The following is a 14,315-nucleotide window of genomic DNA, read 5'->3' on the forward strand; positions in this document are numbered from 1 at the left end:
GGTGAATGTCTGAAATGTCAAATGAGACTTATTTGAACATGAATGAAGTATTTCTAATCACTTCCCACTTCCAAATCCACAGTTGACTTGGCAGTTGACTTTCTAGGTCTTCAGATGACCTGGCAATGTTCTGATGAAATTCAAGCCTCTACCACTTGGGATTTTGCTTCAAAATGATATCATAGCTCATATGAACTCTTTATAATGGTTGTGGTGTCCAAATTCTCAAGAATGGCCACCATCTATTGCTCAATGACTGCCTTTGACTGTCTTGACCTGTGATTGCTTCATCTGCAAGACAAAGGTTAGATGACATATTTTTGTACTTTTGGTTAGTGATAAAAGAAAAGCAATGATATACAAATGCAAAACATGCTTGGTGATCAAGAATCACTCTCAAAAGATAACCCACCCATAGGGAAGCAAGCAAGATGCACAGTGATCCTTGAGGCAATGTGATGATATAATATGATGCCATGAGGGATCTTAGGGACAAAATTGGGGTCTTACAGATGCCCCTATTTAAGGTCATTCTAGCCGGAGAAGTGAATTTAGAAATCTTCAGCTCGATGCGGTAGAATGGGCTTAAATAACAGTAATGAGACGAATTTTGGTCCCTAAGAGACCTCATGATGTAGATGTATGCATGCAAAGACAAACAAAGCTCTGTGGGGGATATGGATCCACAAAGAAGAAAAGATGACCCATCGGAGTAATACACTCACTAGGAACAGAGACTCTAACAGGACTCTCATGGGTATAATAATAAAAGGAAGAAGAAGGCGTGAGCAGGACACGACTTTGAATTAGGGGACAAACTGACACAGCGTGAACAAGACACGACTGGACAGGAGACCTCACTGGGGAGTGAAGGACTCAAACTGGGAAAAAGAAGAATTCCAAAGGAAGACACATCCATTGGAAAGACTCAAGCTGACTCAAACTATCCACAAAGGATACTTCGGATAAAAATCCGGATTCGGACTGGGGAAAAGATTCACACAGAACCTCCCTGTCAGGGGAAATTGCATATATTGGGGAAAACGCCAATACAGCAAAAAGGGCAAAATCACAACGGAAACTCCACTGGAGAAGGTCTAACAAAAAGACTCTCCTGGGGAAGCGACAAAGAAATGAGGTGTTACCGGTATAAGGGTAACAAGCTCAGGAAGAATGAATATCTAAGACCGGTATAAGGGTGAGAGATATCAATCAACCAAACATCTGAGAAAAAACCTGAAAAAGGTACATCAACTCAGGAAAATCTGACTCCACAGGGGACCAAGGTCATAATAGGGAGCAGAAAGGAAGGAACACCAGAGATACCGGTTACTGGGTATATAATAGGTGACCGACCAAAGCGTGAATTGGTATATATGCCAAAACACTCATCATCCGAAAGGAGGGCTTGAAAAAGCAAATCGACTTACAGGATGGATATTCGAATCCGCAACGGGAAAACGAACCTTACTCAGCTTGGGGAAAAAAACCCAAAGAGTGCATGAGATATAATATCCATTACCGTCAGAACGTGGATAGTATACTCGCATGAGATACATTATCTATTACCGTCAGAACATAGATAATACACTCGCATGGAAGGAAACACCAGGGATACCGGTTACTGGGTATATAATAGGTGACCAACCGAAAGCGTGAATTGGTATATATGCCAAGACACTCATCATCCTGGAGAGAGCAAAACGCAAACTTATCAAAGGATGGATATTCGATTCTGTAAAGAATACGAATCTTACTCCGCTGGGGAAAATCAACAAAGGATTCCAACCAAAGAGTGAATGAGATATATTATTCATTACCGTCAGAACGTGAATAATACACTCGCAAAGGAAGAGACACCAGAGATACCTGCTACTGGGTATATAATAGGTGACCAAGCAAAAAGAGAGACAATCATTACCAACAACAACAGGGTAAACGAAAGAAAAATCACAGGGGATAAATTGCAAGCATCCGACAATTATCCGAGAGACAACAAATATTCAATCCCACAAAGGAATAACGAATCTTACTCGACTGGGGAAACACAACAGGCTTCGACTGAAGAGTTCATGAGATATATTATCCATTATCGTCAGAACGTGGATAACATACTCGCATGGAAGATTATCCACAACCGGTTACTGGGTTAATAAAGGATAAATCAACCGAAAAGAAAGGCATCGGGATACCAAAACTAGGTATATAAAGATGACCGATCAAAGGGAGCAACAATCATTACCAAGCAAAAAGGGTAAATGAAAGAAGACTCACAAGGGATGCATTGATAAACAGATCAATGATCCGGGGAACAAATCACTGGCAAACGGTGAAAGAACCCACTGAGGATAAAATTGCTAGCATCCGGCAATTATCCACAAGACTTGTTGGGGATACAATTGCTAGCAAACGGCAAATACCCAGAAGCAAGGAGGGAAATATCAACATCGAATATTGAATGAAGATAACCACAAAGAGTAACCATCATCGGTTAGGATGAGCAACAAGGTTAACTCTACAAAGGGGAGAAATTAGGGTTTACAACTACCGAATACGGGGTAGAAAACCACAAGCTCTGGCTGAGGATAAAATTGCTAGCATCAGGCAATTATCCATAATAAAGCACAAACTCTGTTAGGAATAAAACCCACAACAACATAGGATTTACAACTACCGAATACGGGGTAGAAGACCACAAAATCCACCATCAACCAGAATGAACCACAAAGGTTACCTCTGCTAGGGGAACAGAGATAGGACTTACAACTACCGAATACTGGGTAGTAGCCAACAACTCTGATGAGGATAAAAAGATAGGGTTTACATCTACCGAATACGGGGTAGAAAACCAAAACGTCCGCGTGGGAATGAAAGAAATCACAAATCCGCACGGGAAACAAAATAGGGTTTATAACAAACCACCAACTGCTGAGGAGCAGAAAAACTAGGATTTACGACTACCGACTACTGGGTAGAAAACCAACGACTCTTGCCGAGGAATAAAGGGTATATAACCATAAATTCCGCCAAGAGGCAAGGGGAAATAGGACTTATAACTACCGGTATAAGGGTAGAGGCCCAAAAGATTCCGCTGGGGGATAAAAAGAACTATTGCCGGTTACTGGGCAAATTATTCATTTATTCCACAGGGAAGCACAAGAAACAGTTGACAAATTAGCCAATTCGGGATCAAACCAAAAAGGCAAACTGAATCAAGACTCTTCCTAATGAGGGAAGAACTCAAAAGGGAAAACCCATCCCAATATATGTGTTGGGAGGAAACGGAAACAACCGTCATCCACGAGGATATATCTCAGTGGGGAACTGCAGAAGAAATGACAGACACTTTCTGCTTATGGGGCTGACTCTATATTGAGAGATTAAACACCCGACATCTGCTCGGATAGATCTACTGGGGAGATCTATATTACCACTTGCAGGGAACAAAAAACAAAAGATATATGGCAAAAAATGCAACATGAATATCTGAATGTTTATGATCATGCATGAATATGCGTAATTTATGTTTGATGAATGCTGACAAAACAGACATTTCTAACACAAACAGGCCCAGGAATCAAATGCCCGGAGATCTACATGCTGAAAAGCAAAGATCTGCGGGGAGGCAAAAAAGGTCAGAGATATCAACGAAATCACAAAATCTCTGAGTGATGGATCAACAATCAACCCAACTAGGGAACAGAAGTATCACAACAGGCAGAAACTGCCACAGAGACCAATCTATTGGGGAAACTAGAGAAGTCCCGAGAGTCCCGCAGTGGGATCCGCAGTATCAATTGGGAAACAAGAGTTCACTACACAAACAAGAACTGCTGAAGAGAACAGAACACACAAGTAGAATCTAGCTGCACAAGCAACTCTACTGAGGATACTGTCAGCCACTCCATTGGGGAATAAACCCACTAAAGGGAAAATAGATCACAAAAGTAGATTCTGCAACAAGCCGCTCTACTAGGGATCAAAAGCATCAGGGACTCCACCAAATCTATGGATGATAGATCACCAACCGACCCTACTGGGGAAACAAAGATTTTCAACAGGCAGAAACTGCCACAACAGCAACTCTGTCGAGGATTCCGACTCCGTTGGGGAATACCAACTCTGTCGGGGATTCTGTAAGGAAAACATCACAGATACAAATCGTCATACCATAAATCTACTGGTGGCTCCACTGGGGATGAGGAGGAGAGCAGGGATCAACCACTAAATACTGAACCTTCCAAGAGGAAACCAACCACTGCTGAGGAGGAAAATAATCACTGCTCTGCAATGCCAGCGAAAACCTCAACAAGCACTCTGATGGGGAGATATAGCATAAATGCAGTATATCATATCAACAATGCCAGCGACTGCGCTGAGGAAAGTGATAAAGTACCGGGATGTCAACCCATCAACCACTGAATCTTCCAAGGAAAACGCCCATGCTGAGGGGAGAACAAATTATTGGATTGTGAACTTCTCAACAAACACTCTGCTTGGGGAACAACCCCAACAAAAGCTCTGCTTGGGGAACAACCCCAACCAACAATCTGGAGAAAGAGGATACAACCGTGCCGGGAATATGAACAAATGTCTTACCCTGTTGGAAATCATGCCACCCTCGGGAGAGCACTGAGAAATTCTTGAGTATCCTTTCATCATTGTGAATGTTCACTTTGTTTAAAACAACAAATTTTGAAAAAATTTATTTGTTTAAAACAATGACATTTTATCAATTAAAACATGCAAAACATTTGTTGAATTGAAACAAATAAGAGTGCAAATAATTGGATAGAAGCTCAAATTTTTTTTGATGGAATGGTAGCCTGCAAATGGCAAGACTCCATAGATCTGTACAAATTTAAAATCAGTGACATATATTGGAAGAGGGCTACATTGAACATAATGATCCTTTCTTTACGAATTTGAATTTCGATGTATTCGAAGCTTCAGTCGACGATGAATCGAGAATCCTCTGACGAAAAGACAGCTGCGGAACAGAAAGTCTTGTCGGGATGCAGTTACTTGCTAAATCCCTAATTTTTGCCTAGATTGCCCCAGGGTGAGGTACTCAATCTAGCGAGATGCAAATATTCTTTTTTATGTCTCTAACTTTTTCCTGGATCACCCTTGCGGGTTTTCCACCGAGACGCTCATTTTTGCCTAAGCCGCCCTTTCGGGTTTTCAACTTAGCGAGCTATTTTGTTTTTCTTTTATATACTCTTTTTTTTTAGGCAAAGTATTTCTTGATTGCATCTGAATTCACAGGACGAGTGAAATCCTCCCCATCCATTGTTGTAAGCATCAAAGCACCGCCTGAAAAGGCTCTCTTAACAACATATGGACCTTCGTAGTTTGGAGTCCACTTGCCCCTGGAATCGGGCGCGAAAGACAAGACTTTCTTGAGCACAAGGTCACCTTCTCGGAACACACGAGGCTTGACCTTCTTATCGAATGCTTTCTTCATTCTCTGCTGATATAACTGACCATGGCACATGGCAGTCAATCGCTTCTCTTCAATCAAATTCAGCTGGTCGTAACGACTTTGAATCCATTCAGCATCAGTCAACTTGGCTTCCATCAAGACTCTCATTGATGGGATCTCCACCTCTACTGGGAGAACAACCTCCATGCCGTAAACGAGAGAAAAAGGGGTTGCCCCTGTTGAAGTGCGGACAGATGTACGATAACCATGCAAAGCAAATGGCAGCATCTCATGCCAATCTTTGTATGTGACTGTCATCTTCTGGATAATCTTTTTGATATTCTTGTTAGCAGCTTCAACAGCCCCATTCATCTTTGGTCTGTAAGGAGAGGAATTATGGTGTGCAATCTTGAACTCAGCGCACAACTCTTCCATCATCTTATTATTCAGATTAGATCCATTATCAATAATGATCTTATCTGGCACACCATAACGGCAAATCAGCTGGTTCTTGATAAACTTCACGACCACCTGCCTGGTCACGTTCGCATACGAAGCGACTTCAACCCATTTGGTGAAGTAGTCAATTGCTACGAGAATAAACTTGTGTCCGTTGGATGCCTTCGGTTCAATCATGCCGATCATGTCGATTCCCCACATAGAGAAAGGCCATGGTGATGAAATCACATTCAGAAGTGTCGGAGGAATATGAATCTTATCTGCATAAATCTGACACTTGTGACATTTCTTCACATATTTGCAGCAGTCAGACTCCATTGTCAGCCAATAGTAGCCTGCTCTCAACATCTTTCTTGCCATGGCATGTCCATTGGAATGAGTACCAAATGAACCCTCATGGACCTCATTCATTAACAGGTTTGCTTCGTGTCTATCCACGCATTTGAGCAAAACCATGTCAAAATTTCTCTTATAAAGCACTTCACCACTGAGGTAGAAACTTCCTGACAACCTTCTCAAAGTTTTCCTATCTTTCACAGTTGCCCCAGGAGGGTAAACCTGGTTCTAAAGGAAATTCTTGATATCAAAATACTAAGGCTTGTCATCTTTCACTTCTTCCACTGCAAACACGTGAGCTGGTCTATCCAAGCGCATCACGGTGATGTTGGGAACTTCGTTCCAATACTTGACTACAATCATGGAAGCAAGCGTAGCAAGAGCATCTGCCATCCGATTATCCTCTCGAGGAATATGATGAAAGTCAACTTCTGTAAAGAACGTTGAAATCCTCCTCGCATAATCTCTATACGGAATGAGACCTGGCTGATTCGTCTCCCATTCACCCTTGATCTGATTGACAACTAGGGCCAAATCACCATACACATCAAGATGTTTGATTCTCAAATCAATACATTCTTCTAGTCCCATAATACATGCCTCATACTCAGCCATATTATTCGTGCATTTGAAAGTTAGCCTTGCTGTAAACGGAATATGGGTGCCATGAGGAGTAATGATTACTGCCCCAATTCCATTTCCATACTGATTTACAACGCCATCAAACACCATCGTCCATCTGGAACCAGGTTCCGGACCTTCATCAAGTGTAGGCTCATCACAATCTTTCATTTTCAAATACAGAATCTCCTCATCTGGGAAGTCGTACTGAACAGACTGATGATCTTCAATCGGCTAGTGTGCTAAATGGTCAGCCAAGATACTACCTTTGATAGCTTTCTGAGCTTGATACTCGATATCATACTCAGATAACAACATCTGCCAATGGGCAATCCTCCCGGTTAAAGCAGGCTTCTCGAAAATATACTTAATCGGATCCATTCTGGATATCAACCAAGTTGTATGATTTATAATGTACTGGCGCAAACGCTTGGCAGCCCAAGCCAAAGCACAACACGTCTTCTCAAGCATAGAGTATTGAGACTCACAGTCAGTAAACTTCTTACTGAGGTAGTAGATAGCAGGTTCTTTCTTCCCTGATTCATCTTGCTGACCGAATACACAACCCATCGAGTCTTCAAGAACAGTCAAATACATGATCAGAGGTCTTCCTTCTACAGGCGGAGACAAGATCGGAGGTTCAGACAGATATCCTTTGATACTGTCGAAAGCTTTCTGGAAATCCTCGGTCCAATCATGGGATTGATCTTTCCGGAGGAGCTTGAATATCGGCGCACATGTGGCAGTCATGTGGGATATAAATCTGGAAATATAGTTCAAGCGGCCAAGAAAACCTCGGACTTGCTTTTCAGTTTTGGGTGCAGGCATCTCTTGTATTGCTTTGACCTTTGCAAGATCAACTTCAATACCTCTCTCGCTGACAACAAAACCCAATAACTTGCCAGAACGGACTCCAAATGTACATTTGTTCGGATTCAGACGAAGCCTAAACTTCCTTAAACGATGAAAAAGCTTAAACAAATGCTCAACATGTTCAACTTCCGTTTGGGACTTAGCAATCATATCATCAACATAGACCTCTATCTCCTTGTGCATCATATCATGAAACATGGTAGTCATAGCACGTTGATAGGTGGCTCTGGCGTTCTTCAACCCGAAGGGCATCACTTGATAACAGAATGTTCCCCAAGGTGTGGTGAATGTTGTCTTCTCCATATCTTCGGGTGCCATCTTGTTTTGATTATATCTGGAAAATCCGTCCATAAAGGAAAAGACTTTGAATTTAGCTGTATTGTCTACCAACATATCAATATGTGGTAGAGGAAAATCATCTTTAGGACTAGCCTTATTCAAATCTCTGTAATCAACACACATACGGACTTTTCCGTCTTTCTTAGGCACAGGCACAATGTTGGCCACCCATAGAGGATATGTGGAAGTCACCAGAAACCCTGCATCAATTTGCTTCTGAACTTCCTCTTTGATCTTCACTGCCATATCTGGATGAGTTCTTCTGAGCTTCTGCTTCATAGGCACGCACTCAGGCTTCAAAGGCAGGAAATGTTGCACAATATCTGTATCTAGACCTGGCATGTCTTCATACGACCAAGCAAAGATATCAGAATATTCTCGTAGCAAACTGATCAACCTCTTCTTGACAGACTCTTCAAGGAGTGCCCCAATCTTCACCATACGAACACAGTCTTCAGACCCCAAGTTGATTGTTTCCAGATCTTCGAGATGCGGCTGAATGATCTTCTTCTCGTGCTCAAGGAGACGGGTAATCTCATCAGGAATCCCTTCAACATCATCTTCCTCTACCTCGAATACAGGGAATTCAAAATTGGGAGATGGTGTTGGATCATTATGTTCAATGGGTTTTAGAATCAACCTGCATAATGATTTTGGATAATAAAAACTTTAGAATTTAAACAAGCAAATCATTATGCAGATGAAAAAGATTGCTTTTATTCTTATTTTTAGGGTTTTTTGTGATCACTGATTTCATGCAAAAGCAAAAAGTGAAAACAAATGGAAAAACAAATGTTTAACAATGCCTTAATTGAATGAAATATCATTGTATAAATGCTGCCAACAATGTCATCACTTCTCCTTTTGGCATGGGAGAAGGGTTTTGAATAAAGTGAACAAATTACGCTGACTTATGAATGACCGTAGGAACATCCACAGCGACCCAATTATGGCAGATCCCGCCAGGGATAACAAAGTTGCTCAAGTCCTCTGCATCCTCTTCCAAGATAGCAGCAGCTTCTTCAGCTTGGTCAGCATGGATGAAACCTCCACTCTTGAACAGCCCCTTGCTTGTTGAATGCCCCAGAAGAATAGCCAAGGCCAGCCCAGGATTTGTTGTCTTCAAGCTCAATCATCTTTCCTAAACCAGCAACTGCACCATATTCAATGGCCAGTTTCGCATCACGATAGGAAGCAAATGAAGTAGACTTCTTCTCAATCGGCTCAGCAATAGACAAAGCTTGGAAAGGAGTTCCAACTTCATCCTCAGCATCAATATATGAGAAAGAAGACAAGTGGCTAACCAGGAGAGCCTTTTCTCCCCCTACCACGACCAGTTTCTTGTTCTTAACGAATTTCAGCTTCTGGTGTAGGGTGGATGTCACGGCGCCAGCCTCGTGAATCCATGGTCTACCAAGGAGACAGCTATAAGATGGGTGGATATAAATAACCTGAAAGGTAACTTGGAAATCACTTGGTCCAATCTTGATTGGGAGATCAACTTCCCCAATCACAGTCTTACGCGACCCATCGAAAACCTTCACAACAACACCACCCTGCCTCATGGGAGGCCCCTGATATGACAATCTCGAAAGAGTGGTCTTTGGCAGTACATTCAAAGATGACCCAGTGTCTACCAGCACGTTGGACATGGCATCAGTCTTGCAGTTCATGGAAATATGTAAAGCCATGTTGTGGTCTCTTCCCTCCTCGGGGAGATCAGCGTCAAAGAAACTCAAAGTGTTGCAAGCAGTGATGTTTGCAACTATACTGTCAAACTGTTCAATAGTGACGTCGTGATCAACATAAGCCAGGTCCAAAACTTTCTGCAGAGCCTCCCTATGGGGTTCTGAATTCAGAAGCAAAGATAGTACGGAGATCTTGGACGGCGTTTGTAGAAGCTGGTCTACAACGTTGTACTCACTCTTCTTGATGAGCTTCTGCATCTCATCACACTCTTCATTCACAGTTCCACTAGGGCCAACAGAAGAAGTAGGAGTCTTTTATAAAGAGGAGGGTTTGGCAACAGGTGTCGGATTCTGAACGTTCACTGCAGTTCCACCGGATGCTCAGCAGAATCAGAAGCAATAGCTCTAGCCTGAGGCTTAGGTGCAGAAAACACACGACCACTACGGGTCAACCCACTCACGTCAGCAATATTCACCACAGAAGTTGAAGGCAACGACACTTCTTTCCCATCTTCAACAGCAACGGGATTATATCGGAAGGGAATTGCTTTATCTGAAGCATAAGGCACAGGGCCTGCAGGCTTGATGACCAAAGAAGGAGAAACCTTCGGCTTGCTACCGTCATAACGGATGACAACAGGCTCGGGCAATTTTAACACAGGAGAAATCACATTCACTTCTGGTTCGTCTTCATCAACATTTCTGTTCTGAAGAATCTCAATGGTACCCTCATCCAACAGTTCTTGCAATTCTCTTTGCACCTGGCGACAACCCAATCTATTGACGGAGCAGATACAGCATCTGTCATGGTCGTGCTCCATATGACTGTACTAACACAGCAAACTATGCAACTCGACCAATGACTGTCGAATATGGCTCACATATTTGACTTTATACTTGCCAGGGCAACCCTGGACCATGTTAACCGACTTCCCATGCTCGGGCAATGGGTTCTTCGTAACATTCGGGCCTGAGTCCTTGAAGCTCAGAATGCCGCACCTCATAAGGTCTTGAACCTTGGTTTTCAACGGATAGCAGTTCTCAATATTGTGACCCGGAGCACCGGAATGATAAACACAATGTTGATCTGGCTTGTACCACCACTGCGGGTTAGCAGGCACAGCCGGAGGCTCTCTGGGAGTAACCAGTTTCCGCTCTATAAAGAGGGATATAGCTCAGCATATGACATAGGAATGGGATCGAAACTGATCTTCTTCCTATCATAATTCAAATTAGCCTGATTACTGGTGCTGCCACGAGGCTGGTAAGCCTGTTGCTGTGGACGATGTTGCTGTTGATACTGAGGTTGTTGTTGATGCTGATTGTTGTCTCTGAAGACAGGTGATATGTGAGCCACCTGATGCTGGTTGCTGGCATGACGCACAGGCTTCCTCTTATCAGAGGGTCTTCTGTGTTTAGCATGGGATTGCACAGCATGTGCCTCCCCATCTTTCTTCTTAAACGCCCCATATCGCTTATAAGAGCTTTCATCTTTAGACAACCGTCCTTCACAGACAACTTCCTCCAATCGCATCCCCATGTTCACCATTTCGGTGAAATCAGAGGGAGCACTAGCGACCATCCGCTCATAATAAAATGAACTAAGAGTCTTCAAAAAGATCTTAATCATCTCCTTCTCTTCCAGCGGAGGAGTAATCTGAGCTGCTAACTCTCGCCACCTTTGGGCGTACTCCTTAAATGTCTCTTTATCCTTCTGTGACATGGCTCTGAGTTGATCATGGTCAGGGGCCATATCAACATTATACTTGTATTGCTTGACGAAGGCTTCGCCAAGATCGTTGAAGGATCAGATGTTTGCACTATCAAGGCTCATATGCCAACGGAGAGCTGCACCAGACAAACTATCCTGAAAGTAATGAATCAGAAGCTGAAAGTGTTCCCCTTGTACTTTTCAAAGTCAGGAACTTTAAACTTGACCGGAATCTTCACACCGGGAACCAAACATAACTCGGCAGCAGACTTGCCGAACAAATCCTTCCCTCGGAGGGTCTTCAAGTCCTTACGGAGCTCGAGGAATTGGTTATTCATAGCTTCCATCTTCTCATTAACATCAGGGCCCTCAGACGGCTCAGAATGATAGATGGTGTCGTCTACCCTGGGAGTGGTATGCACGACAGGAGGAGGCATTGCAAGGACCGGGCTAGATGCCGGCATGGAAGCAAAGGTAGGAGCTGGAATATCTGGCATGAAACCTGGAGGCATACCCCACGGAAACCCGGCTGGCATGGCATTCGGCACAAAGTGAGCACTAGCAGCTGGCACAGTCGAAGACACAACCTCTGATGCAACTGTCCTCTGGGGAGGAGTTGCAGGCGGTGGAGACGGTTGATTCTGAGCAGCCAAGAACTGCTCCATCAGAGCGCTCAATCTAGCGACCTCTTCCTTCAGCTCTCTGTTCTCTTGTTCCAATTGATCCATCACTCTGGCAGAATTGGCTCTGGTATAGTACAGGTGAGTCAGCTTGTCTTCAAAATAAATGAAGAGCACAGAGTTAGGCCACAGATAAGAAGACCAAAACAACACCTGCTTATGCAAAATGATGCATGCGATGTTTGTGCATATGCTTTGTTTTTATTTCAAGGAACTTTTAGGGTGTCATTTGCAAATTTTTGAATATTTAATCATTTAATAGCATATGGAAAATATCTCATCAAATATATATGAAACAAAGAAGTACAACATTTTTGATTATTACAAGAGATAAGGAAAATGAACGTCCTATGGATCCCTAGAAGCTCGAGATGCTGGAAGACGAGATACATAAAGCCTCTTGATCTCTCTCTCTCTCATAGGCCGCTTCCATATCCGCTTTCTCCTTAGCAAGTCAATCATACTTCCTCTTCCAGGACTTGGAAGACCGAGGAAGCAGAGAAGTCCAGGTATCATTCGGATCATCTATCACCTGGTGCTCGAGAAATTCGATCAGGGCATCCTTCTCCTTGATTTGCTGAAGCAACTCTTCTCTTTCACGGATCCAGGCACGCGAAAGGTCTTCGTCTTTCAACTCCTCTACGCCTTGGTTAGGGAGGGAACCCAAGCTGACGACGTGCTAAGATAGGATTGTAGTTGATCCCACCAGATGTACCAAGAAGAGGCACATTAGGGAATTCACCACAATAATCGATGATCTGAACAGTATCATACACGCGATCATACCAAGAGATATCATCATTAGTGAGAGACATAAGTCTCGTAGACCACCGTAGACATCCCTTGTTCTCCTTGAAAGCGACCGTCTGCGGTAAGTGAGAAATAAACCACTTATACAAAAGAGGCAAACAACACACAATAACTCCTCCACCCTTTGCATTCCTCAGATGCAAAGAGAAATAGGCATCACCCAACAGAGTAGGAACGGGATTAAGAACTGAAAAGATCCTAATGGCGTTCACATCAACAAATTTGTCGATGTTGGGGAACAATACCAATCCATAGATGAGCAGCACAAATAAAGCCTCAAAGGCATCCTAACTCATGGCCTTCCCATATACGGTAGCTTGAGCAATGAGGAACTCAGAAGGGAGACCCTGAATTCCACCTTTGGTAGTCATATGCGCTTCAATAAGGGATTCATCTATGTGCAACAAGTCTGCGATCTCTCGAGAAGTCGGAATACTCTCTAAGCCACTGAACGGCACCTGATCCAGAATAGGAATACCCACAAGATGAGCATACTCCTCCAGCGTAGGCAACAACTGAAAGTCCGGAAAAGAGAAGCAGTGATACAGAGGATCATAGAACTGAGCCAAAGTACTCATCAACCCTTCGTCGACCTGAGTAGTCAACAGAGGCAGAAGCTTCCCATAACGAGCTTTGAAACCCAAGGGATCTAATACATAGGATGTCAGATTCCTTAACTCTTTCACATCGGGCTGTCTAAAGCTGTACTTCTTTGTATGCCTTTTTGGTCTTTCCATGTCTGAAAATTTTGCAAATAAACCCTTTAAATTCCTTGAAAATTTTCTGATTTTTCTGATGACATGAATGCAGATGAATGCATGAATGCATGAATGCAATAATCACACTCAAGGATCAAGCAAAGCACACCAGACAAAGGTCATGGGAAAGCTCATAGTATCCTTAATATCAATCATCCATTTTGGTGGATTATGGTTTTCACCTTATCAACACCCAAGTTCCATTGATATTAACGGTACATGAACCGGCTCAATCATCCTTAATATCAATCATCCGTTTTGGTGGATTATGGTTTACACCTTATCGACACCCAGGTTCCATTGATATTAAAGATGTCTGAACGACTCAACCATGAATCACGGGTTTGTTGAGAGTCACGAGCATGGAGTCTCGGTTAAGAACCACCCAAAGGGAGTGTACTAGGGTTTAAACCTGCCGAGCATGTTCTACCAGAGGTTCCCATAGTCATCATCCCATCTTTCGAATATTATCGGAGGAACGAATACTCGTATTCCAAAAATATTCTCAAGAGAGACTCTTATGAGTGTAGTATCGCGTAACAATCGCATCAGATCTTACATCTGAACGACCTTCGCACTACGTCCTAAAAATAGGCCAAGATGGGCTTGGTAAAC

The sequence above is a fragment of the Lathyrus oleraceus genome, chromosome 2 (genome assembly GCF_024323335.1).
Source record: "Lathyrus oleraceus cultivar Zhongwan6 chromosome 2, CAAS_Psat_ZW6_1.0, whole genome shotgun sequence".
Taxonomy (NCBI): Eukaryota; Viridiplantae; Streptophyta; class Magnoliopsida; order Fabales; family Fabaceae; genus Lathyrus; species Lathyrus oleraceus.